Consider the following 25126-nt stretch of genomic DNA (forward strand, 5'->3'; position numbering starts at 1 on the left):
ACATTCTCTTTTGTAATGGCCTATTCCATCACAATAAAGACAGCTTGATGTGGACTTGTCCTGCTTTGTCTTCTTTTTGGGAACTGACTCAGCATTGCCCTTGGACTTTCCACCTTTTTTGAAGGGTCTCCCTTTAGCCTTGAGTAAATCTTTAGCTTCACATTCGAGTACTATTTCAGCATTTTTGACTAGCCGAATAAACTCACCGATTGTCTCTTCTCTTGGTTCACTCATGTAGTATTGCCTTAAGCGTCTAAATCCTTCATGAAGTGAATTGAGTAAGCCGGAGACAGCCATCCTTTCGCTTATTCGTGAACCTAGCAGACTCAAGTGATCAAACAATGATAACATGTAGTTCACATGATCCCTAAGTGGTTTACCAACTCTTTGTTTAGTGCGAAGGACTTGAACATGTGTTTCCTGTACTTCTTGCCTGAAACATCTGTTATGAAGATCAACCTTCAGCCCTTTCATCGATTCAATCAACTCATGGACATTTAGGTCTCTTTCTTCCGTGCTTCCACGACAGATATCTCTTTGATGCCCGAGAAGCATATATGGTTCGTAAGCTACAAACCTTCTATCCCAATCGTCAGGGATGTTGCTCATCATGAGACTCATGACCTTCTGGAGATTCGCATCCCAGGCGACGTGTCTTTCAGGAGTCATGTCTCTTGCATAATAGCTTGGCATGGGGTAGAACAGTGCATACTCAATGCCATTGAGTTTTACTACTTCAACCAGCTTGTCTTTCCATTCAAGAAAATTTGTTAGGTTCAACTTGATCATAAATTCAGAACCCTTGTGTTGTTTGCCATAGTTAAAAATACAATTGAAAAGAATAAACAAATAAATAACCATTCATAGTTTCTCTTAATAAACTTAAATTCTAGGATTGATGCATAATTCAATATTTATTAAGTTTGGAACTTAAGGCTCTTACTATGTTGGTTAGATTTTAAGTGAACTAAAATCCTTAATCATGCAACATAATCAAGCCATAATCTTATTTGGGCCATATTTAAAGTAATAAATAACTTAAAGCATGCATAACACTACTACAAAATGAGTAATTAACAGCACCTAATTTACAGCTTTTATGAATAAACGCTGTTGTTATAATCAAATAATAACTCAAAGCTGCTAAAATTAGTATAATACAGCGTTTTTTATAAACGTGCTGTTGAAACCTGCAGAGTATTCCGTAAATCTTACCCCCACACAAAAAATCCCATTTACCACCCACGATACTATTGCGGTTCATCTCAACTCCCCAAAATTTTCTCCAGAAAGCTAAACTAAAAATTTCATTCCCAATCCCCCAAATCAAAAAATTTAAGGGTTCCCTTCAAACTAAAATCGCCGAGTTCCCTTCAATCCAAATTTATCGAGGTCATCTGCGGTTTTTCTAGTGTCATCTCTGGAAAATCTTTACTGACGACAAAATTCAATTGTGGAGGATTTGGATGTTAGTGTTGTGATTTGCGTTTTACAGGTTTATGAATTGGGAATTTGCGATTTGGCATGTGTAAATGTGATATGCTCGTTTACTTTTGTTGAATTTGGTATTTTTTTCTTAATTTTTATTTGATGATTCTAGCTGAATATCTGACTCTATTTTGATTTTTTGGTTTTAAGGGGATGCAGTCCAGAAGGATTTTGAAGGATCTCAAGGTAGAGTACATTAATAATCCGGTAAGATAGTGTTTTTATTGAAGCTATGAATTTGATTATGATTTTATTTAAATCCTCTATTTGATAAAAAAAAAACTTATTATTATATACTTAATAATTGCCTATATTGCTGATAATTTTGGGACATAATTCCTAAATTTGTGGTCTGTAGTGGTTCCTTCTACTAATTAGGGTCCCTGTCCTGTATGTATCATTCATTCTATGCAATGTTGTGATGGGTTTCTTTGCCCTGTGGTTTTGATCTACAAATTGGTTAAAGATATAAAACATAGTTAATGATTGATTTAATTCTGGACCAAGGGGATAGAAGAATAAGATGATTGAACTGCAAAAGAAGTAGAGGAAAAAGATAGTAGTTGATATGCCACTCTTGTGATTAATCATCATTTTTTAATGTCTTCAAGAGTAATTCTAGCATATCTAGATACAAACTGATGGTAGAACAGTGAAAGGAAATTGGTAATTAACAAGGAAGTGTTGTAGAGAAGCAGCCTTGGTTTTATGTAACCAATTTGTAAGAAGTTATAATGTGATATGAATGTTACTATTTACTTGAGAAACTTTTGTGATAGAAAACCGAAAATCAGTATTGGGATATAATACCTTGCTTCAAGATGTGATGAATTTACAGTTAATATCTGTATTTTTCATATACTTATGAATACCTTTGAAAAGAGTTTTCAATATATAGAAACTGTATCTGATGTATTATCCAGATATTTAATCGTGGTTCTCTTCTTCTACCTGGTTTTTAGCCATATTAGGGTTGTATAAGTTTCTCTCACACTAAAACATGTATCCACACATGAAGATGCACATCTAAGGGTCACCTTTTTCTACACATTTGGACTGTTAAATTGACATCAGCAATAATGTTAAAGTGTGAGCATTAGCGAATTGGCTTCACTATCCAGGTCTTTTAGTCCCCTTATTAGCATTAACTTCCAAAATATTGTGACTTTTATGTGCATCAAGAGGACAAGAAATATGCCACCAATTTATATGAAGGGGGACCTTTTCTTTTCTTTTCTTTTCTTAAGGCTGAAACACATATAAATTTTCAGAAATATGCCACTAATCATACTAGTAGAAATGTGGCATTTAGGAGGAAATGCATAGAATTTTTCACAATGTTGTTGCTTTAGATTACTTCAAGCAAATCCCTTTACTTCTTTATTGTCCAGTTGTTATATAATATTCAAGAGCTCCTGGTTGATGTTTGTTTTAATTTCTGAAGAAATAGTGAATGGCCTTGAAGTTGATGCGTTGGCACCACTTTTATTTCATGACCAATATGGAATCCCACCACGTTCCATTATTGCTTTCAAGGTTTTATTCTGTTTTTCATTGGTGTAAATTATACATGACGAGATATGTGAAGCATGTTGAGCGTCCCTTGAAGGAGCTAATATGATTTGGAGAATTCAGTTCTTTATTTAGGGTGTGGTGGTGAGAGGGCACTGCTTAGTGGCCTTCCATAAAAGGTCATTGATGACAGTTTAGTTGCCTATGACTAATCTTATTCATGAACTCTTTCTTTCTTTTTTCTTTTCCTGCACTTGCTTGATTTCTCCTGCTGTAAATACGCATTAACAAATTAGCTATGTTTTATATCTTTAAACTCTTAACTAGAATTTGAATTATGATCCATTATGTTCTGGTATTCTGGTGTTGCAACTTTGTGTCCTATAGAGTTCTGATGATGTCTCGTCATTGCTGATAATTTTAGTGAAGGGCCCTCGTCCCGAGTCTGTTGGGTCATTGCTTCCCAACATCTTAACAATGGTGAAATCCGACTGTGATCAGTTGTTTTGGCAATGGACATGGTTGCCATGTCAGAAGAATTGGATGTTGAGATGGAAATTTGTTCATCAGAGAATCTGTTGTAGGTTGCAGTAACTTTAGCACACGGTCTCTTCAGCATATCAAACCCCAAAGTATGCTCTGTTAGTTTTGAATGATATTTGTGCCTTTAAGATCCTGAAGTACCTATACAAGGTACATTGGCCTTACTGTTATCTTCAAGAGGATGGAACAATAGCTGTACTGATGTGAGTTGAGGGATAATATACTTTGTATATGCTGCTAAAGAGTAGTCTTGGAACTGTTAACTCAAAGTTGGAAATTATTTGCTTTAGAACGCATTATGAGCACTCTGTTCCTTTTTCTCAAGCATACCATACGTACACATGAAAACATATTACTAAGTTGGAGATTATTAAGTTTAAACGACTTTTTCTTATCCCAATTAGTATATTTATTATTCGGATTTTAATATCAGGTCTAGCAACAGATGATTTCACCTCCAAATTGGCAAGCTTTTGCCAAAATTCTAATAATTGGATGTAATGATGCCATGACAGTTGTTCTTGTAGTACAACGCTTGCTAGTGTATGCATTATAATTTAGTATGCAATTGTCTTTGGACGGAAAAAATATTGGGAATAGTAGTAAATAGTACATCTGATAAGAACCATGGTTTATACAATACGTGTGCTTGTAGCTTTTACTTTTATGTTCATAAAATTTGATTTGTTGCCTTACTTTTAGTCTCTGTTCTTGTTATGCATAATGAATTAAATGGTTAATGCACTAAAACATCGGGTTATGAGGATGAAATGGTTGTTCAAAGGCTGGAGTTGAAACAAGTTCAACTGGTGGTCAAGCCTGCTGATAAGTCAGTTGAACCGCTGAAAGACTACATCAATGTCAGAGCACAAAGGACTTATGTTAGACAGAGAGAGGGTATTAAACAGATGGCTCGGGCATGGGCTATATACAAATTAATAGAGTACTCCAAATTTCACATGCAGGCTTCAGGGAACTGACTGATAGATCGAGAATTCGAGCAGCAGGACAAGGGAGCTATTAGGATAAGGGAGCTATCAGGAACAACAATATTGATGTAGGATTGTACTTTCAGACATCAGGTGAGTTTTCCTCTTATTTCTGTAATGTCATCCTATTCAAGTTCATCTGCATCTTCTTCTTTCTCGATCTTATTCTTGTAAGTTGCTAAATGTATAGAACTAATGGTATCGTCTCATTCCACACACTACTTGGCTCTGATTCTGGTACTTGAAATAAGTTATATTCTGTGAAGTTAAGCATTCATATAGTATTTCATTTTTCCCTCAAAAGGTTAGTTTCGGCGATTTGGATATACTCTTGCAGGTTAAGGAGCTGCATAGGTTGTATAGTGTACAAAGAAGGAAAATGAACGAGCTAAAACAAGAAACCAAGCGACCAACCACATATTATCAAAATTACTTGAAAAATTATTGATCTTCCGTGGATCAAATTTTATCAAGGGAAAGCAAAGGTTGGAGTTGCTCAACTGATACTGCTGCCTGCAGATCATCAGTAGCAAACTATTTTGACCTTGAAAGACGTATTCATAAAAATTGCATTGATAGTGGATAATATGATACTGGATTCATGAAACGAGATCATCGATCACAAGAATTCATGAAGATGTATATTTCAAAATAATGGTCTAGTGATCAAGATCAAATCAAAGAAGTGAGAACTCATTGACAAATGAAGTGAGAGCTCACTGGGTGGGTCATGTTATTTTTATTTATTTTTTGTGTAACTTTTTCCTTGGTGTACAACAATGTATATTATACATGGTTAGACTCTATGAAGTGTTTGATGAAATGACTTTTGTCGTATATTGTTTTTAATGAATATCTAATTTTTTAATTTTAAATTGCATTTTTGGTTGGTTTATTAATTATTAAACAAAAAAATTAAGTAAATAGTCACATATGTAAAGGTTAAATAACAACCGTAAGCAATATTCTAATATTAAAACAAATCAGTAATATAATTTAGAGTTTCCTTAGAGTATCTACAGCGCTTATATATTGAGTGTTGCTAAATGGGGTTGCATTAACAGCGCTTATTAAAAGCGTTGTAATTCTTTTAACAGCGCCCATAATTAACAGCGCTTATAAAGCTCTATAGTTCTTTAAAAAAAAGCGCTATTAAAAGCTCATTTTGGTGTAGTGTAAGATTTAAATGTGATCTAGTATGGCCCGACTTCATCTTGAAGCTTCAACTTCAAAGTCCGTCTTTGAAAATGGATTGGAAACTCCGTCTTGAACTCACCATGGAAGGCGCCATTTTCTTCAAATAGGATATTCTATAATTAAAACTAATTACAACTATTTCATGGTACGCAGACCATATTTAAAATAAAAACTTTGGTGCATTAGACCAATTTTACATTCAAATTAATGGTACGCATACCATATTTTCTATCCTATTTGGGCCATACTAGTCACTTTCCATAACCTGCAAAACAGTACATTTGCAATATACCATTCACCCATTCATTTATCAATGAATGGCCCACATAGCAAGTTAGTAGAAAAAATCATGCATCACATAAACATTTGCAGCAACTAATCAAAGGTTCCAACAATCTACAAATTATTCAACCTTATTAGTTCTAATCGAGTTGTTTTAACCTTAAAGGAATTTAGACCTAATCACGAGTTTAATGACACTAAAAGCTCCCACAAAAACCAAGAATTTACATGCTTTACAAATTTTAATCATAAATTTGTATATCCTAGTCTAACCGGAAACTTACAAATTTAATTAAAATTTAAAGCTCATATAAAATAATATTTAAATCCCTTAATTTTATTTTCAGTTGATTAAAATTGATTAATTGAATTTTATCAAGGTTTTAATTTTATTAAAATAATTAGTATAAAATATTTCATAATAATTAAATTAATCAAAATTAAATTCAGAGAAAAAATTAAATCACGAAATTAAATTTAATTAAAATCGTTTTCAACCGAAACATAAACAAAACGGCCCAAAGTGTCAAGGCAAGGCCATAGGCCGAAGCCCACACCTCGCCCAAGCAGCCACGCCGCAGCGCCCATGGGCTGCGTGCACAAGGCAGCTCCCATGGCCTGCTTTGTTGCTGGCCGAGTGACGCACCACAGCAACGCACCAGCCCATTGTTGTGCTTGCAGCTGCGCGTTGGGCAGGGGCTTGCGCAGCGGCACGCGATCTCCCTTGCTCGTTGTGCTGCTGCCTTGCTTTGTGCCTTGCGCTACGATGCATCTTCGCCTTGCTCGATCACCCGCACAGCACACACCGCACAGGCCCGTGCCTGCCGCGCATGCTCGTGCTTGCTCATTGCTTCGTACCGCATGGGCGACGAGCTCCCTTGCTCGTCGTCGCATGCCCGCACTATGCAACACCCCTTAAGGGTAACACTTAGCTTCCATTGCTTCGTGCGTGCAAGATTTGTGATCGTTTTATAAAAAATAATAACTTTTATATTTAAATTTAACGACAAATTATTAATCCATATTAATTTCACTAAATTTAGGCAAAAAAACGAAAATTTATTATTCAAATTAATTTCCGATTACAAATATTCTTAGGGATTAAAATTTAGGTCATAAAATTTTAAAACTTTTCAATTTTAACAAATTTTGTGGTGGTTTTTAATCATAGGATCCTAATTAAATTATCAATTAATTATGAAATTCAAATCAAATTCAAAATTATTTGAAATTCAACAAATTAATTACAATTACAAATTAGGTTGTATAATCAACAAGATTAGGCTTTAAAATTGTTAAACATATACAGTAGGTCAATCATAGATTCAAGATTTACATACAAGATTCGCAAATATTTAATTTAACATCCTAAAAATTACAAATTTTGCATTCGAAAAACTAAAACCTCCGAAAAGTCATAGTTAGGCTTCGAATTTGGGAATTCTGGGTTCGGCGTCTAATCTGTGTTTTTTGTCAAAATTTTAAAACGTTGTTTACATGCGAAATTCACTATAAAAACATAAGATTTCGACCATTATTGACAAAACTGCCGAAAAATCCAGCGAACATATAATCAAATAATCGCACGAATTTGCAATTAATTACATTTACGAAATTAATCACCCCTTTAAATCATTGCAAATTTATAAAATTTAATCCATGTTAACTATAATAGATTATGGAAATAATTAGAGGCTCGTGATACCACTGTTAGGTTATGAATAATATAAACAATATAATTCATGCGGAAAAACCATAAAGCCATGAATCCAAATTAATTGCCACATAGTCAATTAGCATAATTTAGTATACATACAATGTGATGCGTGTCTTCCCAAGCTGCTCCCGAACCGAATAAGAACAATTACAGGACTCCAAATGTTGCCCCTCCTTAGATAGTCCACAGCACGTTCGGATCCGCCTTAGATTCAACCAACTAGAATATTTTCTAAAGTTTTATGTGCACTCGGGAAACTCACAATGGTGATAGGCAAGTATTAAATTCTCCCTTGAATTTAATATGTTGGAATAGGTTAATAAATTATGATTATGAATCACATATTTATAGAGTGGAAATAAGGAGTTGTAATCCAACTAGGAATCGATTAACTAAATCCATTAAGACTTTAGTTAATTAATAATATTAGAATTCTAGGGACAATCAAACACTAAGTATTTCAAATTTACCCTTAATATCTATTTTAGTAGATTTAAGAAAACTATAACTTGTGGCCCAAACTACTTGCCGCGCAAGTAGCTTGGCATACAAGCTTGCTTAGCTTCCAAGCAACCGGCCGGCCAAGGCCTTGCAGCATGTGGCCTAAGCCCACGTTGCTACGCTGTGCTTGGCGTCCAGCAATAGCACGCGGCCCATGAGTTGGGCGTTGCTGACTTGCTCGGCCCAAGCGTGCTTGGCGTCCAGCAACAGCACGCGGCCCATGCGTTGGGCGCTGCTGACTTGCTCGGCCCAAGCGTGTTTGCTCCGCCCGGGCTTGCTTGGCGTTGGGCTTGGTGCTTACGCTGGGCCTTGCGTCTCGCAAGCTCGTTCGTCGAGCATTCGCATGTCGCGCTTCCGATTCGTATTCCGATTCCGGAATTTATTTACGATTCGAACAAATATTTACGTTTCCGTTAATATTTCTGATTCCTGAAATAATTTCCTTTTTCGACAATATTTTCGATTTCGGTAATATTTCCGTTTCCCGGAATATTTTTGATTCCGACAATATTTCTATTTCCGATAATTTTTTCCGATACGAGTTATGTTTCCGTTTCCGGCAACATCTACGATTTGGATAATATTTATATTTCCATCATGATCCATATTTCCGTTTCCGGCAATATCATCATTTCCGGAGTATTCTTTATTTTGCCTTTTGACGATTTCAGCTCCCACTGGAACCGTTATCCGTCATTTCCGAATGTTCATAAATGGAGTACATAAAGAATAATATATTTACTTAAATACTTGATCTGTTCACGTACTACTTGTGTGACCCTACGGGTTCAGTCAAGAGTAAGTTGTGGATTAATATTATTAATTTCACTTGAACTGAAGCGGCCTCTAGCTAGGCATTCAGCTCATTTGATCTCACTGAATTTATTAACTTGTTTAATTAATACTGAACCGCATTTATTAGACTTAGCATTGAATTCATACTTGGACCAAGGGCATTATTTCCTTCATATGCCATTGTTGTTTGAGTTAAAACCACAATCAACGTGTTCCTTTGGGATACCTTAATTACCATCTAAGTCAACTAAAATAGCACCTCGCTTTGGCGGAAACCTACTACGTTAAATCCTTAGATTTTTGTAAGTGCTTGATTTGGAAGGCAATTTTGAACTCAATATTACTTTGGACCTAGTTGTTTCTATGTTGGTTCGATTATTTAGTGAACTAAATCTAATCAAGCATACAAACAACATTCATGCATAATATACATTCATTCACAATATATATAGTACATGAATAAACTTGGTGAACTAGTATGGCCCAAAACTTTGTCTTGAAGCATCAAATCATCTTCACCTTGTTAGCTTGGCATCGTCTTGAACTTCATTCAATATGCTAACTTAAAGTTCTAAACTAGAAATACTTTAAATAATTCAAAATTACATCAAAATTTCAATGGTACGCAGACCATATTTAAAACTTTACATTCAAAGATAAAACGGTTCGCAGACCGTATTTAACTATCCTAGATTGGCCATACTAGTCACTTTGAGTACCTGCATTACATAAAATATATATTCTATGCATTCATCCATTCGTATCCTAAAACAAATGGCCCAATTAAATATGCAAGTATTTACGTGATTTATTTAAAAATCACGTTCACATAAAACGCGTCCTAAAAGATTAATAAATTCCGAATTATTAATCCTTAGAATTTATTCTAATCAAAATTTAATTTAATTAAAATAAAAGTGCCCTACGAAAATAATTAAAATAATTATTTCATTTTAATCTCATTAAGCGGCTCCCACTCAAATCAATATTTTATTTCGGATAATTTAATTTTAAATATTTAATTAAACTCACGGCTCGGCCCAAGTTAAATAAAATAATTAATTATTTATCCACCGTTAGCCATTTCATGCAAATATTAAATTTAAAGCCCAAACGAACAAAATGCCAATTTTTGAGCAATACGGGGTAGGCTTGCGCCCAGCCCAACATCGCCAAGTACGTTGTGGCCGTACGAGGCCACGAGGAGCAAGGCCCCTCACTCGCAAGCCCATCGCACTCGTACCGCAGCCCATCGTTGCTGGCAGGCTGCTTTGTGCTCGTCGCTGCGCGCAAGGCAACGTAGCATCGCTGCTTGCTTGCTCGCTGCTCGCAAGCCAAGGCAGCGCCTGCCTTGCTCGCTGATGGCCAGCGCGCGATGGCACGCCCAACTTGCTGCTGGCTGCTCGCGTTGCGGCGCCAAGCTTGCGGGGAGGCAGCGCGCATGGGCTACGCCGAGCCACACGCAACGCACACCCTTCGTCTCGTGCCTTTGGCTCGTGCGATACGAGCCAACTAATTAAAAAAATATAATTTCACGAAACCATATTTGCATGAGTTATTTTTCTCGAAATTAACAAAATTAATCGTTTTTATTTTCGAAAAATAACAAAGAGGTGATTTAATTAATTTTTACAACAATCCAATTTTGCAAATTTTATTAAATCTTGGCTTACAATATTCAAATTTAACGAACCAACAATGTCAACAAAAATTTGAACATTTTTGATAATCGAATCCAAAATTTTAAATCGTTCTAAACATTTAATTTTCAGATTTTTACCAATTTGGTTTAAGTGACGATTAAAATTAACGAATCTAATCAAAATTTTAATCCAATAATTTTTAAAAACTGCCACTTTATATGAAATTATATTCCTTTTCCCAATTAACCAAATTTCCAGATCTAAATTATTTAAAAAATCAATTTGCGATCTAAAAATTACAAAATTATGGAAAGTAAAGTTAGGGTTTATACTTAACATTTATGTCCGAAAATTTTACCATGATTTTAAAATATACCCAAGAACAGTAGGGAAAAATGGAAATCAATTCCGAGTAGCTTAGGTCGTGCAATTAATTGAAGTACTTTCCGAAATTGTTAATTTAATTTGTTAATTAACAAAAACGTTAAAAAACTCATACTTCGAGGCCTGTTTTTGCGATTCTGTTCTCATGAGTTGATCTTAGATAATCGTTTCCAATCAGTTTAGGGTCAGAAAATTTGAAATTTCGACACTTTTTGAATTCAGAACATATTATACGATTCATCCAATAATCCACAATATTTCGTAAATTCAATAAAAAATCCGAAAAAATTCGACAGCATACAAAAACATATTAATCATGCTAAAAAGTACTTTAATACATAAGGCTCATTATACCACTGTAGGAGAATACAGTTAAATACATATTAACATGTGCGGAACAATCCCCAAAGCCAGGAAACATGTATAAAGCACAGATTAAGCAAACTTACATTCAAAGCGTGTTTTCCCTAGTTTATGATTCACAAACACGAACAAAGAACTCCAATTGTCGTTCCTCTATTTGGTTCACCGACACGTTCATGTCCGTCTTGAGATTCGTAGCTTAGACAATGCTCAAGAGTGTTTTACTTTTTGGGAAGAACAGTTAAGAGCGGAGGCAAAAACTGAACATACGTAATTTTGAATTAGGTTAGGGTTGGAAAAACATAAGTGTGTGTGTGTGTGTGTTATAACCCTTAGGTTATAATGTGACCGGCCAAGGCACAAGGCCTCAACCGGCCACACACACACTCACCGAAGCCCACAGCAGCAGCCGGACATCGCAGCCGTGGGCCTAGGGCCTCGCTGCTTTGCTCGCTGCATTTCTGCCCTTGCTGCGCGCACACGACGAGCCTGCGGGTTGGCTGCTTGCTGCACGCGAGATGCTAGCTCGTTGGGCCTTGCGCGCATGTGCGCTTGGCTCGATGGGCAGGCAGCTTCGTTGCAGCTGATATTCGCGACCAACGCCTTACGGATATTATTTATCGTATCGTACTTCACGAATCACCGTCGTACGATACGATTATTTGTTTCGCCTAACTTACGAATATTCGCGATACGATATACGATTCTAATCCAACGTCGTGTCGTATATTTATGTTTTTCCGAACTAATTCCCGAAAAGCTATTAAATGAATTTCCGATTCATTTTATCCGGTGATCTGTTACATGCCATTGGTGTGACCTTATAGGTTCAGTCAAGAGTAAACTGTGAGATTAATATAGATTAGAACTCACTGATCGGAAGCATTGCTCCAGCTAGCTGTTCCGATCACTTGATCTCACTGAATTAATTGTTCGTAATTAATCTCATCCTTGGTATTAGAATAATGAACCTTGGGTGAAGGACACATTTCCTTCACATACAACCCACAACCTTTAAGCCTAAGCCAAAGGTCCCTATACGTCCTTATAAGCGCTCTATACGTCCGGTAGTTCCGTCGTCTTAACTCTTGTTAAGCGGAATGATGTCTGTATAAGCGCCGTAATTAAGCCTGAATCCTTCCCAAGAGTCTAGTCAAATCTAGGAACGTTCGTTGCATAAAAGGAAAGTAAGTAAAGCCAAGTGGTTAGTTCTTGAGAACCGCAATATAGTCAAAACTATATTGTAACGTGCCTAGATCTGTTTATTGCTTTAACCACCATTATAAATCTTTCAAAACTAATTTGATTATTTATCACACCTAATAATATAATCTTTGCACAATACGAATTATTGTTAGGTACCTTAAATCAATCTTAATCACCCTTTGACTATTGTTAGTTAATATTTGTGCCTCAAAAGCAACTCAGATTAGTAATGTAGTCTGAACGCATGTCCCGTCTTCGTTACATTGAACTAGTAAGGACCGCTTTATGGGCTAATATTGGGCACTCCCCATATTAGTAAATGTCCCCCGAACCCTCAATCTCTACTCCGCTAGATGTATGTTGAGCGATCTCCACACCAGGGATCACAAGGGAACCTAAGGTCATTGTGGTCAAATACGTGTGTTTGGGCCTCACAAGCTTTTACGCACGTATCACAATTACTGGGTTTTGTTAGTTTTGTAAAACTGAATGGCGACTCCATAAACTAGTAAAAAGAGGCTAATTTCCCAAAGTTAGTCCGCGAGGAAAGAAGTAAGGAAAGATCCTAAACCCGTCTTTTGCGACCCCCGTCACATGGAGTATGGATGAATTTTGTTTTTTACCTCTCGAGACGGGGACTATGAGGGTTTGGTATCCTTCCGATCATTGGTGGCGGGGATTAGGATGAAAATTTTTAGGCGGATACGGTGTAAAAGACGCACCCCGCCTCAAAGTCATCTTGCACTAAATAAAGTAAATGGTGGGTTTATGTGTTAAGTGGTTAGATAATGAGGCGATGGGGCGAGTATTAAGTAGATAGGACTATTGAAGGGAATGGTGGATGAAAATAAATTTATTCTTGACACATGGTGATGAATGAGGATGAATATAATTTTGTCCATGTGAATAGGGAAATAACGAAACTATCCATCATTTTTAATTAGGAGAATATTTATAACCTCTACTTTAATAATTATTATCTATACTACTATATTTTAGATTTCATATAAATTTATATTTAGATTACAAATTGTGTATCACACGGGTACTATACTAGTAATATACTAAAAGAGAGGAAACCAATGTGTTGATGACAAATGTCACTCTATGATTCGCCCCTCTTTTAATATAAATAATTAAACTTAAAATAGAATAATTAATATATTTCGTATATTTTTTACATAACATTTATAATAACTATGGTAATAAATCAATTACAATATGAAATATTTATTTACTTATGACAATTAATTTCTTAATTTAAATATACTACTAAAATAACATGTTGAAATATACTTTGTATAATCAAGATCATTGACTAATTTTTTTTAACTAAGAATCTAATTCAATATCACAATATTTACAATATGATAATAATATATTTAAAATAAAAATAAAAATATTTTAACAAGGTTATCTAAAACATCTTTTTTATTTAACATCTCTTAGCTTTAGACCTGTCAAAAATTGACCCGACCAGAAAATCGACCTGAACCCGACCTGGAAATATTGGGTCCTGGACAAGATTTTGTGACCCGTAACCCGATTTTATCCAAACCCGAGCAACCCGAAAAGCAATGGGTCAAAACCCGTCCGAACCTGTTTTAGACCCGACCGATTGAAAATCATTTTATTTATAGTAATAAATGAGATTATGAGAAAACTTAAGAATAATAATTGAAGGAAATAATGCCCTTGGTCCAAGTATGCATTTACTGGTAAGTCTAATAAATGTAGTTCAGTATTAATTATACAAGTTAATAATTCAGTGAGATCAAGTGAACTGTATGCCTAGCTAGAGGCCGCTTCAGTTCAAGTGGATTAATGATATTAATCCACAGCTTACTCTTGACTGAACCCATAGGGTCACACAAATAGTACGTAAACGGATCAAGTATTTAATGGCATTAAATACTCCATCTATGAATATTTGAAATCGACGGATCTTGGTTTCAGTGGGAGCTGAGATCGTCAAAGGCAAATAAATGAATACTCCGGAAACGATGATATTGCCGGAAACGGAAATATGGATCGTATCGGAAATATAAATATTATCCAAGTCGTAGATGTTGCCGGAAACGGAAACATGGTACGTATCGGAAAATATTATCGGAAATGGAAATATTGCCGGAATCTGAAATATTGCCGGAAACGGAAATATTGTCTGAATCGAAAATATTATCGGAATCGGAAAATAATTCCGGAAACGGAAATATTTAATATTTGTTCGAAACGGAAATTAATTCCGGAATCGGAAATGTTGAATATTGTTCGTATCGGAAATGAATTCCGGAATCGGGAAATTAATCGGAAGCGCGTCGTACGAATTAGCATCGGACGATCTTGTTAGACGAAGGCCCAGCACGAAGCCAGGCCTGCGTCCAGCAAGCTAGCGCGCCACACAAACAGCCAAGGCCACGCCAGGCCCAGCAGGCCGTGGCTGCGAGCGTAGCTGCGAGCAGTGGGCTGCGAGCAGGCTGCGAAGCTCGCGTGGGCTTGTAGCTCGCGTGGGCCGAGCGGTCGTGTGGGTTGTGCGCGCGCATGGCCTACACGCTTGCGGGTCATGCTCGTGTAGTGTTTGTGCTTCCGTACGAAACCTAAAACGTATAGGATTCGTTTAAATTATTAAATTCCTAATCCTAATGGATAAATTAATTAATAAGAATTCTAATAAGATTCTACTTAATTAATTCGTATCCTAGTAGGATTCGATTACTTTTTCTATAGCCTATAAATATGAGATTTATGCTCATAATTTATAACTAGTTTTAAGTATTCAAAGGTGAGAATTTTGAGCGAAAAATTCAGTCACATTTATTGCCCATATTGCCGAAAATATTAGAATCTTAAGGGCGATTCTAGTTAGTCAATCTTAAGGCGGAACCGGACGTGCTGTGGACTTTCTACGGAGGGACGACACTTGGAGTCCTAAAGACTTGTTCTTGTTCGGTTCGGGCGCAGCAAGGGAGGGCACGCTACAAAGAGTATGCATCCTAATTATGCTAATTGTTATGTGGCAATTAATTTGGAATCCTGGCTTTTATGGTTTTTCCGCATGATTTATATTCGTTTATATGTATCATAACCTAACAATAATCACTTTTTTTAAAACTATTGTTGTGTGTAATATGATTTTAATTTGAATTATACGCCATTTTATGGTTGAATTTGACTAAATATAAACTTGTGTAGGAAATTTGTTAATTTGTGCCCATATTTTGTATATTTATCACCTAAATTAATGAAAATATATTGCACGTTTTAAAAATCTCTCAACCTGTTGGGTCGACCCGAACCCGAAAGTTCTGGGTCTTGAACAAGCATTTGTAAACCTGAACCCAAAAGTGACCGACCCGATTCAACCCGAACCCGAAAATAGTTTTTTACAACCCGACCCGACGGACCCGTTTGACAAGTCTACTAAGCATGTATTAAAATATTTAACTTAAAGGTAATGACTAATTGTTTGTATTATCAATTTTTATTTAAAATATTTGTCTTATATTGACTGCGGATATGGGTATAACGAATATTTACATTTGCTTTAATATTCGAAGTAGTACTCCATATTTATCAAAGTTGTGTAAAACATACTTGTAGGAAAAAAAATTATGAACTTTGTATCTTTTCTTTCTCGAATTTATAATTTCTATTTATCTTTTTATTTAATAGTTACGTTCCTTAATCTTTTAAATGAAAAACAATTTTAAGAGTTTTTCAGTTTCATTTTATATTATTAGTTTCTTTGTCTTTGATCATTTGATGGGTAATATGTTTACCTTTATTTATATTGTAATCTAATTGAAAAATCTTTGTGTGCAAGTTTGGATAACAGAAATCGATGTGAAGCTATGTCGCTCTCTGATGTGCCTCTCTTATACTTGATTCTATATAAAAAAATCACACCATCTCCCATCGTACCTAGTTTTCTATTAAATTACAATAAAAAGCTTACAATAATTTCTATTGCAACGATTAAATTCGTACGGAGAGAGTACATATTATAACATTTTTTTTATTTACTCAATTGTTCTAATAAGACATTTAAATTGTAGAAGACTCTAAAAAAAAGTTGAGTCCAAGGGTGAGTTTGAGTCAAGTGTGGATATACGGGTGGGTGATAGATCAGGGATGAGTTTTACTTTTTACCCGTTAATAAGGAGATTAGGAGGGGTGAGTACCTATCCTATAGTGGGTGACGGGATAGGGATGAGAATTTTAGATGAGTACGAGTGGAGAGACCCAAACCAGCCTCAATGTCATGACTAGCTGAATAAAGTAAATAGTGGAGTAGGTGTTAATTGATTGGGTAATGATGTAAATATAAAATGATTAATTATGTATGACTATCGAAGTGAAGGGTGGATGAGAATAACACTGTGATTGATACATGTGATGAATGAAGATGAAAATTATTTTGTTTATGTACCCTTATTTATTTTTGTTTTATTAATAAATAAGACACCGAATGGGGCAATAACAAATTTATTCGTCATTTATTTTAATTAGGAGAATATCTATAAGGTATATGTCTCCAAAGTATAATTTAAAAAGACAACCAAATTGTATATGGAGTTTTAAAATTCAATACTATCTTACCAAAAATAATGTCGGGTCCAGCCGTATAGGTCTAAGTTTGATAATGTGATGAGTGAAGTTTTTCTTTGTACGCTTATTTGTTTTATTTTTTTAATAAATAAGACAAGGAATGGTGCAAGAACAAATTTACCCATCATTAGGTTTAATTAGGAGAATATCTATAAGCTATATGTGCCCAAAGTATAATATAATCAGACAACCAAATTGTCAAATAAACTAGAATAGAGTTTTAAAATTCAAAACTCTCTTAACAAACAATAATGTCAGGTCCAGTCGTCTAAGGCTAGGTTTGACACATGCGATGATCAAATTATAGGGATGAAAACAATTATGTCTATGTACCCGTATTTGTTTTTTTTAATAAATAAGCCATCGAATGGGGCAATACCAAATTTATCCATCATTAATTTAAATTTATCCATCGAATGTGTCCAAAGTATAATGTAATCAGACAACTAAATGTCAAATACTCTTAGCGTTTTTGTAGTCGGAACTTTGTTGGTGCTAATGTGTCACCCTTTCCATAGAGGTATCAGGTATGCGCTGGCACGATCTTCTTACAACCTGCAAAACAAGAATATTTCCGTAGGAATATTCCTTCCGTTGCCTAAGTAAGTATTTGATAGAGAGAGAAAGTGATTTCTAGAGAGAAGACAGAGCAGAATAATTAAGGTATGTGAGAATAAATTGATTGTCCTTCCACCTTGAGATCTGGACTATTTATAAGGATAGGGTTTTGGGATTCGTTCCTAAACCCTAGTTACGTTACCTGATTAGCTAGCCTCAGAGGTGAGAATATGTGTCCCTTATCATGTATTTTTGATAGTGGGCTTGGTGTGCCATATGTGATTTGGGCCTCTAGCTGTTGGGCCTCTGTTTTCATTCAATTATAGTTCCATATTTCAGAACATCTACCTAGTGGGCGAAGGGGTGCCACGTGCTGCCCAATAAGTGGTCCAGGGTGGACTACTCATTTTGGTCACATCATTTTCCCCTCAAGAAGGGTGCTCAATATAGTTAGGGCATTCTTCTTGATATAGTTGTGTACCACGTGTTGACATCTGCTGAGTCTCAGCTTCTTTATAAACCAGGGCAGGAGTTCCTTTTCCTCTTTCATTTTCCTTTTGATAACTTCCGTTTTTTGAGAACTAGAGAGAGAAACTAATTTTTGTAGTTCTTGCCCAAGACTGAAGTGTTCTTCATTGATCTTTCTCTTTCTTTCGCATTTGCTTTGGGGACCAAGATTTCAACAAAATATTTGTCGTTTTGATCGTCACAAGTATACCTCTTTTGTTCTTTCTTTGTTTGTACATATGTTAATCCTTATGAATTCTTATTATTCATCTTTTAGGGAGACGTATTACCATGGTCGTGCTCCTCAACTATTGTATTTGGACGACACCGTCGCTACTTTTCTTCCCTTTTTTATGTCGGACGTCCTGTGCCTTATGCAGGAAGTCATGGAACGTATTAGGCAAACGGCTAATGTGGGTGAAAGGGGGGTACCCCGGGAGAGCCATGTTCCTTTTTCAAACCCTCCTCATGTGACAAGGAGGGAGCTAACCCGTTACGGCATTCTGAGGGAGGAGGTGCCAAGATGGCCCATCCTCCAAGGAGACATAAGAGTGTGGCCCGTCGTCCTCTAGTCCCAAGAGAGGATTTTGAGGATGATTCTTCCAGTTACTCAGACAGTGAGGTAACAAGACAGCCACCCCCCATGATTTATGGGAAAGAGGACTTGGATTTGTTCCCGTCTGACATTTTCCTAAGTAGGAAATGGCTCCGATATTTTGCTGAGCAGGGATGGGACTTTGAATGATTTCTCCTTTTGCCTCGTGGCTTCAGTTTCAAATATCCAGGCACCCGTAGTACTGTAGACCACCTGTCTTAGAGTGAGATCGCTGTTTATACAACCGCTTTTAGAGTAGGACTTAGGTTTTCCTTACATTCATTTGTACTTGATGTTTTGGAGGGGTATGATATTGGCTTGACCCGGCTAACTCCTAACTCCTGGGCCAACATCTTTGGCTTCATATCCAAGTGTGCGTTAAGTGACGCTTTCCCTACTTTCTCGTCATTTGTTAGATTAATAGAGATTGCGCCTTCATCCCGTTCACCGCAGGGATGGTTCACTCTTTACAGCTGGAAGGGCTTCAAGACAGTAGTAGGGAAGTCGACCAGCTAGGTGTGGTGGAGGACTAAATGGTCCATTATTCAGATGGAGGACATTGCACTTTGCAAACGTCTTAACAGATGGAACTTTAGGCCGCGCTTTATTTCCAACAACGAGAATCCTCCTCGGCTCCTTTCGAGGGAATGGAGACTGGAACAGCCTTTATTTCAGGCAGAGATGTACAGGATGTCTTCCACCCGTCATGCATGGGTACTCAATAGTTGGCTTCCTCACGTAACCCAATTTACCAATAGAGTATTTCTTGCGGCCGTGGGCATGTGCCCCTATATGTCTAGAGGTAGTTTAGTTTGGGATTTTCCATTTTAATGTTGCAGGTTTTCCTTCTTTCTCTTCTCACTGTTCACCTTGGGTTGTGCAGAGCTAGCCATGAGTCATTTGTCCCTAGAAGACAAGGTGAAAGTGCAGATTCCTAAGTGGCTGACTTAGGTATATGTTGACGAGGTTCTCAAGGCTGTAGAGGCCAAGAAGAAGGAGTCCTCAAAGAGGACTAACGAGGCTTCCCCCAGTGATCTTCCCAAGGTATGCCAGATTTTCTAGGTGCAAGTAATTTTATTTTGTGGACTTGTACTGAATTATTTATTTCTTTATTTGTAGAGGTCTGCAACGCCTGCTTCTATGAAGTGGTCGAGTTCTACCTTGGCTCCACCTCCCCTTAACCATCCTTCTTTCAAAAAGAAAGGGCTTCAGCTAATGTCGGGGTGCCCGATCCCCCGACGACGGCTCCGCCGGTGGTCGTGGACTTGAGAAATTCTCCGCCCGGCAAAGGGGATTCTTCCGCTACCAAAGCGGCTGGTGGTGCTGGTCCCGCAGGGGTGGAGGATAGGAGTCTAAGGCGAGCAGCCTGGATGCTAAGGCGATGTCGGTCGAGGTGGGAATGGACACTAAGTTAGTTGTTGATGTTGTTGATGCTGCCGCAGAGGAGACGGCTGGAAAGGCGGCTGGTCCTTCTTCTGCAGAAGAAGGTCCTTACCCCGATGCGGAGAAGACGTTGCCCCGGTCTCCATGTACTTCTCAGGCAAAGGCCCCAGGTAAAAATTCTTGAGCAAGGCGTCTGTCATATGGCTAGCAATTATCTATTACTATATACTAAAAGAGACACCATGAATGACACATGTCAATTCTTGGTGCGATTTTTTCCCGCCAAAAATCACTTTCCTAAAAAGTGTATCTGTTTTATTTTATTTTTATTCTCTACCTTTTTTTTATAAACTATTTATGTATGGAATTAGTTTATAAATTATGACAATAATAGATACGACGTAATAATAATTATTCTAAGTTGGTAATATTTTAGTCAAATCGCTATATTAATAATGGAAAATATATCACTCAGTATTTTGGTCAAATTGTCATATTAACATTTTTATTAGATGAATAAATTTAAACAAGTGTGTTAAAAATGTTATAACTATGCAGTAGTTTGGGAGATATTCAGTTAAATATTTTGTGAAAAAAAATATCAAAATCCGTGCGTGCACGGGATCTAATCTAGTTTTCTAATATTTAGCTTTGCTGATTTGGTACTGAGGGATTCGATCCCCGGCGGATGAGGAAGGCCGATATTGCAGAAATTCCGCATTCTGGTGGTTTTAGCTCGGAGGAGAAGAACTAAATTCTCTCCTCTATTTATGCCTTAATTTCCAAGGAGTATGTGGAGTCTCTTCCTGGGATTGTAGACGGCTTCTTTGGGGCCATGCAATCCCTTGTGCTGGACGTGAGTTCCCTAGTATTTTTTTTAACAGTTTCACCTTGTGCAGTTGTTTATCAGGTTCCCGGAGGCTCGGCGATATCGTATCAACATGCACCATGAGCTGCTTGATCATAAGGATCAAATAGAGAACCATGAGAAATATGCGGAGAACAAGGCTGAGGAAATCCGCACCGACATGCAAGTGGTTATCAATTCGCAGACCTCAGCTCTTCGGCTGGCTGAGGCCAATGCTAAGGAATACGAGGAAAAGCTCAAGGAACATGAGGAGAAGTTGGTCGCCCTCAAGTCAGGGTATGTTGCCGTCTCCGAGTGCGTGACCAACTTGCCTAGAAGGTGGACGCCCTTGAAAAGAAGCTGCAAGCTATTCAAGATGAAGTGAGCACTATTTGACGAGAAGAGGCTAGCTTTTTCAAGCTTGGAGAGGAGGTCGTGATGGAAGGTGCTTGGCTGGCTTGGGATCAGGAGATGGAAGGTAAGGACTTCCAATGGTTCCATGCTCGGATCTCACATCAGATGGCTGTCGTGGCAGCCCAACGTCTTGGGTTAGAGCCTCCTGAGTTCCACTCTGATGGGGATGAGGAGGAAGAAGAGGTGAATTCCCTTGCCGAGAAGGACGTTCAGGATGGAAGCTCGGCCGCTCCCAGTCTTTACATGCGCTCAATGCGTTTTAGGACGAGTTCCACTAAAGGATGAGTTCCACTAAAGTTGTCTTTTTTAAGGGGCCTTCTGGGGGCTCTTTAGGACGCCTTACCCTTTTCGGGTGTTTTTTACTTGAGTTAGTCTGAATAAGGCCTACTAGGCCAAATTTGGATGGTAACCCCTGCATTTTAGGTGATCCATCTAATAGGGGCGCTAATCTAGGCCACTCCTAAGTCCGTCAACCAATTAGTCTTTTCTGACTCTAGTCATGCAATAGGAGTCAATATTTATTGGCGTCCTCGGTGAGTACGAGTCAATATTTATTGACGTCTTTGTGTGGGAGACAATATTTATTGACATCTTTATGAGTAGAAGTCAATATTTACACGTCTTTCGGTGATTAATAATGTGTTGTACTCAAAATTGATGATGGGGGATGGGGACTTAAATATTCAAATTGGATTTAAATACTTGGCCATTGGGCTTTTAGAAATGTTGTCCGTTTTGTTTACGCTTGTTTTGGGCAAATTCTACTTAGAGACGAACTTGCCTTGATGATGGTGCTAACAATCGATCGAGCTAGATAATTTAGAGTAACGAGAGTAAGTTGCAATAGCATGGAATAATAGTATGGTTTATTGCTTAGAAATCGTATATGTAAACTGACAAACCTAAGCCATTTTATAGGCCTTTGTAACAAGAATGTAACGTTTGTGTTTAATTACACATAATTGAACAATAAATACGTAAAGAAGGCCGGCTTCATCAATGGTTCGTAACGGTTGTCTTGATCCCAACCGTTGAGAGTAAAGTTAGAACGGTGCTACCATACGCCCTGCTGGCAGCCACGTATGCAATGTTTGCCACGTCTGTCCATGTCACCAAGAGGGTATTTTTTCCCCCTAACAGTTGTCCCCAAACCCATTTTGAATTTATTCCGGGAAGTTCAAAAGGAGAAATGGGTTTCACGGAAGGAAGGGTGGAAACTGCCCCTTGATCCTCCCAACACTGACGGCGTTAGTGTAATGATGATGTTGCTTTGGAAAGATCAACCGCTGAATTGCGCCAATAAATAGGCTTGTCCGTCCAACCACCCCTACTCACTTCTGCATTCTCTCTCTTCCCATTCCCAGAAAAAGCAACCGGCGCCCTTTCTCTCTCCTTTCCTCAGGTAACCGCTTCGCTTCCATCTTCTTCCTTTCTCTTTTCCTTCTTCAATTCCTTCTATGTCGCAACGAATGGGGACGAAATCCACCCGCGCTAAGAACAAGAGGGCAGTGGTTGAGTGCGATCTGGTCGAGGAGCCAATTTTAAGTCCCACCCACATGCTGGACAAGAAGAATGCTCGGCCGGCCACTTGGGGGAAACAAGATGTGGCGGGGCTCAGGGAAGAGTGTGGCTTCCCTCCGTCGGCAGTAATTCGGTTGCCGCAGCCCGATGAACGGGCCGATTGGACATCGGACGGCTGGGTGTGCTTTTATGAGTACCCCTTCAGAATTGGGTACACTTACCCTTTCTCGCCACTGGTGCGGGGAGTTTAGAGGGCCTTGGCGGTGCCGCCGGCGCAGTTAATGCCGCAAGTTTGAAGAGTGATGCGCCTGGTCGACCATTTGGTTGGCCAACTGGACATGGAGTTCCGGGTTGAAGACCTAGCTTACACCTACAAAGTCCAGAACTACGGTGCTGGAAGATACTTGCTGCATGTCAAGGATGACAGGGAGGCTCTTCTTGGTGCGGACAAGTCGAACGACCGCGGGTGGATGGGTCGGTTATTTTTTGTGGAGTTGGCTAGTTTAGGGCCCGACTCCGACTTCTTGACGGGGGAATGGATGGCTAGAGGTATTTTGTTTATTTTTTGTGTTTTTTGGGCTTGTTGATTTGACTTTGTCTCACTTTCTTGTTTTTGTAGGTGCATCTTTTGACATGGTTGGAGTCGGTGCCGAGGCTGTAGAAAAAACTGACGTGCTGTTGGGAGTCCCTCTGAAGGACAGAGCTTTTGTTGGTACCAAGTTCGAGCGTGAGGAAACCTCTCAAGAAGAAGAGATCTCTGAGCCTGCAAACATGTCGACATCAACAGGTAAACATGGGTTAGGGTTAGTTTACAGCTTTGGGTTCGTTGCCCTTTTCAAAACAGATATATATTACAACTGTTGTGACGAGACTGAGTCGTCGAAAAAATGCTTTCTACAGGAACTGGCCCGTCGACACGCTCTGGCAAGGCTCCCTCTGCGGATGCGTTGCTGAGGAAAAGGTTGGAGGCACTGGGGAGTGTGTCTCGACCTAAACCCATCACCGTGTTGTCACCTCCGAGGCCGCCAAAGGCTTCAATCGACGCCACGGTGACCGGGGAGACTGGTTCGTCCCTGCCTGCTGAGAAAAAGCTACCGCCTCCTTCTCGGAAGAGGAAGCTTGCAGTGGAGTTTCCTGACGACTATGGGTCGGCAGACGCGCCACGAGTCCTGCTTTGGCCTGAGGTCGACCGCCTGTGGATGCCGTCTAGCCGAGAGCGTCAAGAGTCCCTGTCCCTAGTTGGTGCAACTGTCGAGAGCGTCTCGGATGCATGGAGGGTATGTTTTTGCTTGCTTATTCTTTGTCTCCTTTTTGTTGCGTGCCATCATCGTCTCGTCATCTAGTGACTTATAATTTTTTCTTTCCTGTTTAAATAGGCCCTGCAATCTGCTTTAGCTACACGCCATCATGTCATAATGTTAGAAGATCAAATAGTAAAACTGAAAAACGACATGAAGAAGGCAAAGCAGGAAGTTGGTCGCCTTGGCGGCGTGGCCAAGGAGGCGACGGCCAGAGCTGAGGCGCTGCAGGTGGCGCAAGAAAAGGGGGCTGCTGAGATTGCAACGTTGAATGCCGAGAAGGAGACCCTGGTTGCTGAGGTCGACGAGCTGAAGAAATCTCTCTCCAAAGTCAAGGCGAGGATTTTCGAGTGTGCTGGTTACTACACTTGGAAAATGAAGGCCGAGATGATGGAGGAATTCAAGGCGGGCAAACATGTGAGCTGGACTCCTGATGAAGATATTGCTCAGTTCAACGTTGCATTCCCCGAGGACTATATCCCCCCTGATGCCGTTAGCGATGAGGAAGACGTTGATGAGGGTGCAACAGCAACCAACCCCAATGCCGAGACAGTGGCGGCACCAGGCGATGGCGAACAAGGGGAGAGTGCAGGTCCAGCAGGTTCCCAGTAGTAGCTTTGTCCCCCATCCTTAAAAAATTAAAATTTCAATGGTGTTTGCTATAAACAATGGTTTGTTTTAAACAATATTTTGTGTGTTTGGCCTTTGAGGAGGTCAAAAAGATATTGTGGCTGTGTTTTGCCTTAATGGCGGCAGTCTTTTTGGTGTTTTTGGG

General features: G+C 38.5%; 1 long non-coding RNA gene across 1 annotated transcript; it reads left to right on the forward strand.

Moving 5' to 3' along the window:
- The first annotated feature begins 1229 nt into the window (after window positions 1-1229).
- Window positions 1230-5337, forward strand: LOC130463827 (uncharacterized). Its single transcript, XR_008923988.1, has 3 exons — window positions 1230-1534; window positions 1639-1695; window positions 4509-5337. It is a non-coding gene; the product is annotated as an uncharacterized lncRNA (long non-coding RNA).
- The last annotated feature ends 19789 nt before the right edge of the window (window positions 5338-25126 follow it).

This window comes from Spinacia oleracea, chromosome 6 (genome assembly GCF_020520425.1).
Source record: "Spinacia oleracea cultivar Varoflay chromosome 6, BTI_SOV_V1, whole genome shotgun sequence".
NCBI classification, from domain to species: domain Eukaryota; kingdom Viridiplantae; phylum Streptophyta; class Magnoliopsida; order Caryophyllales; family Amaranthaceae; genus Spinacia; species Spinacia oleracea.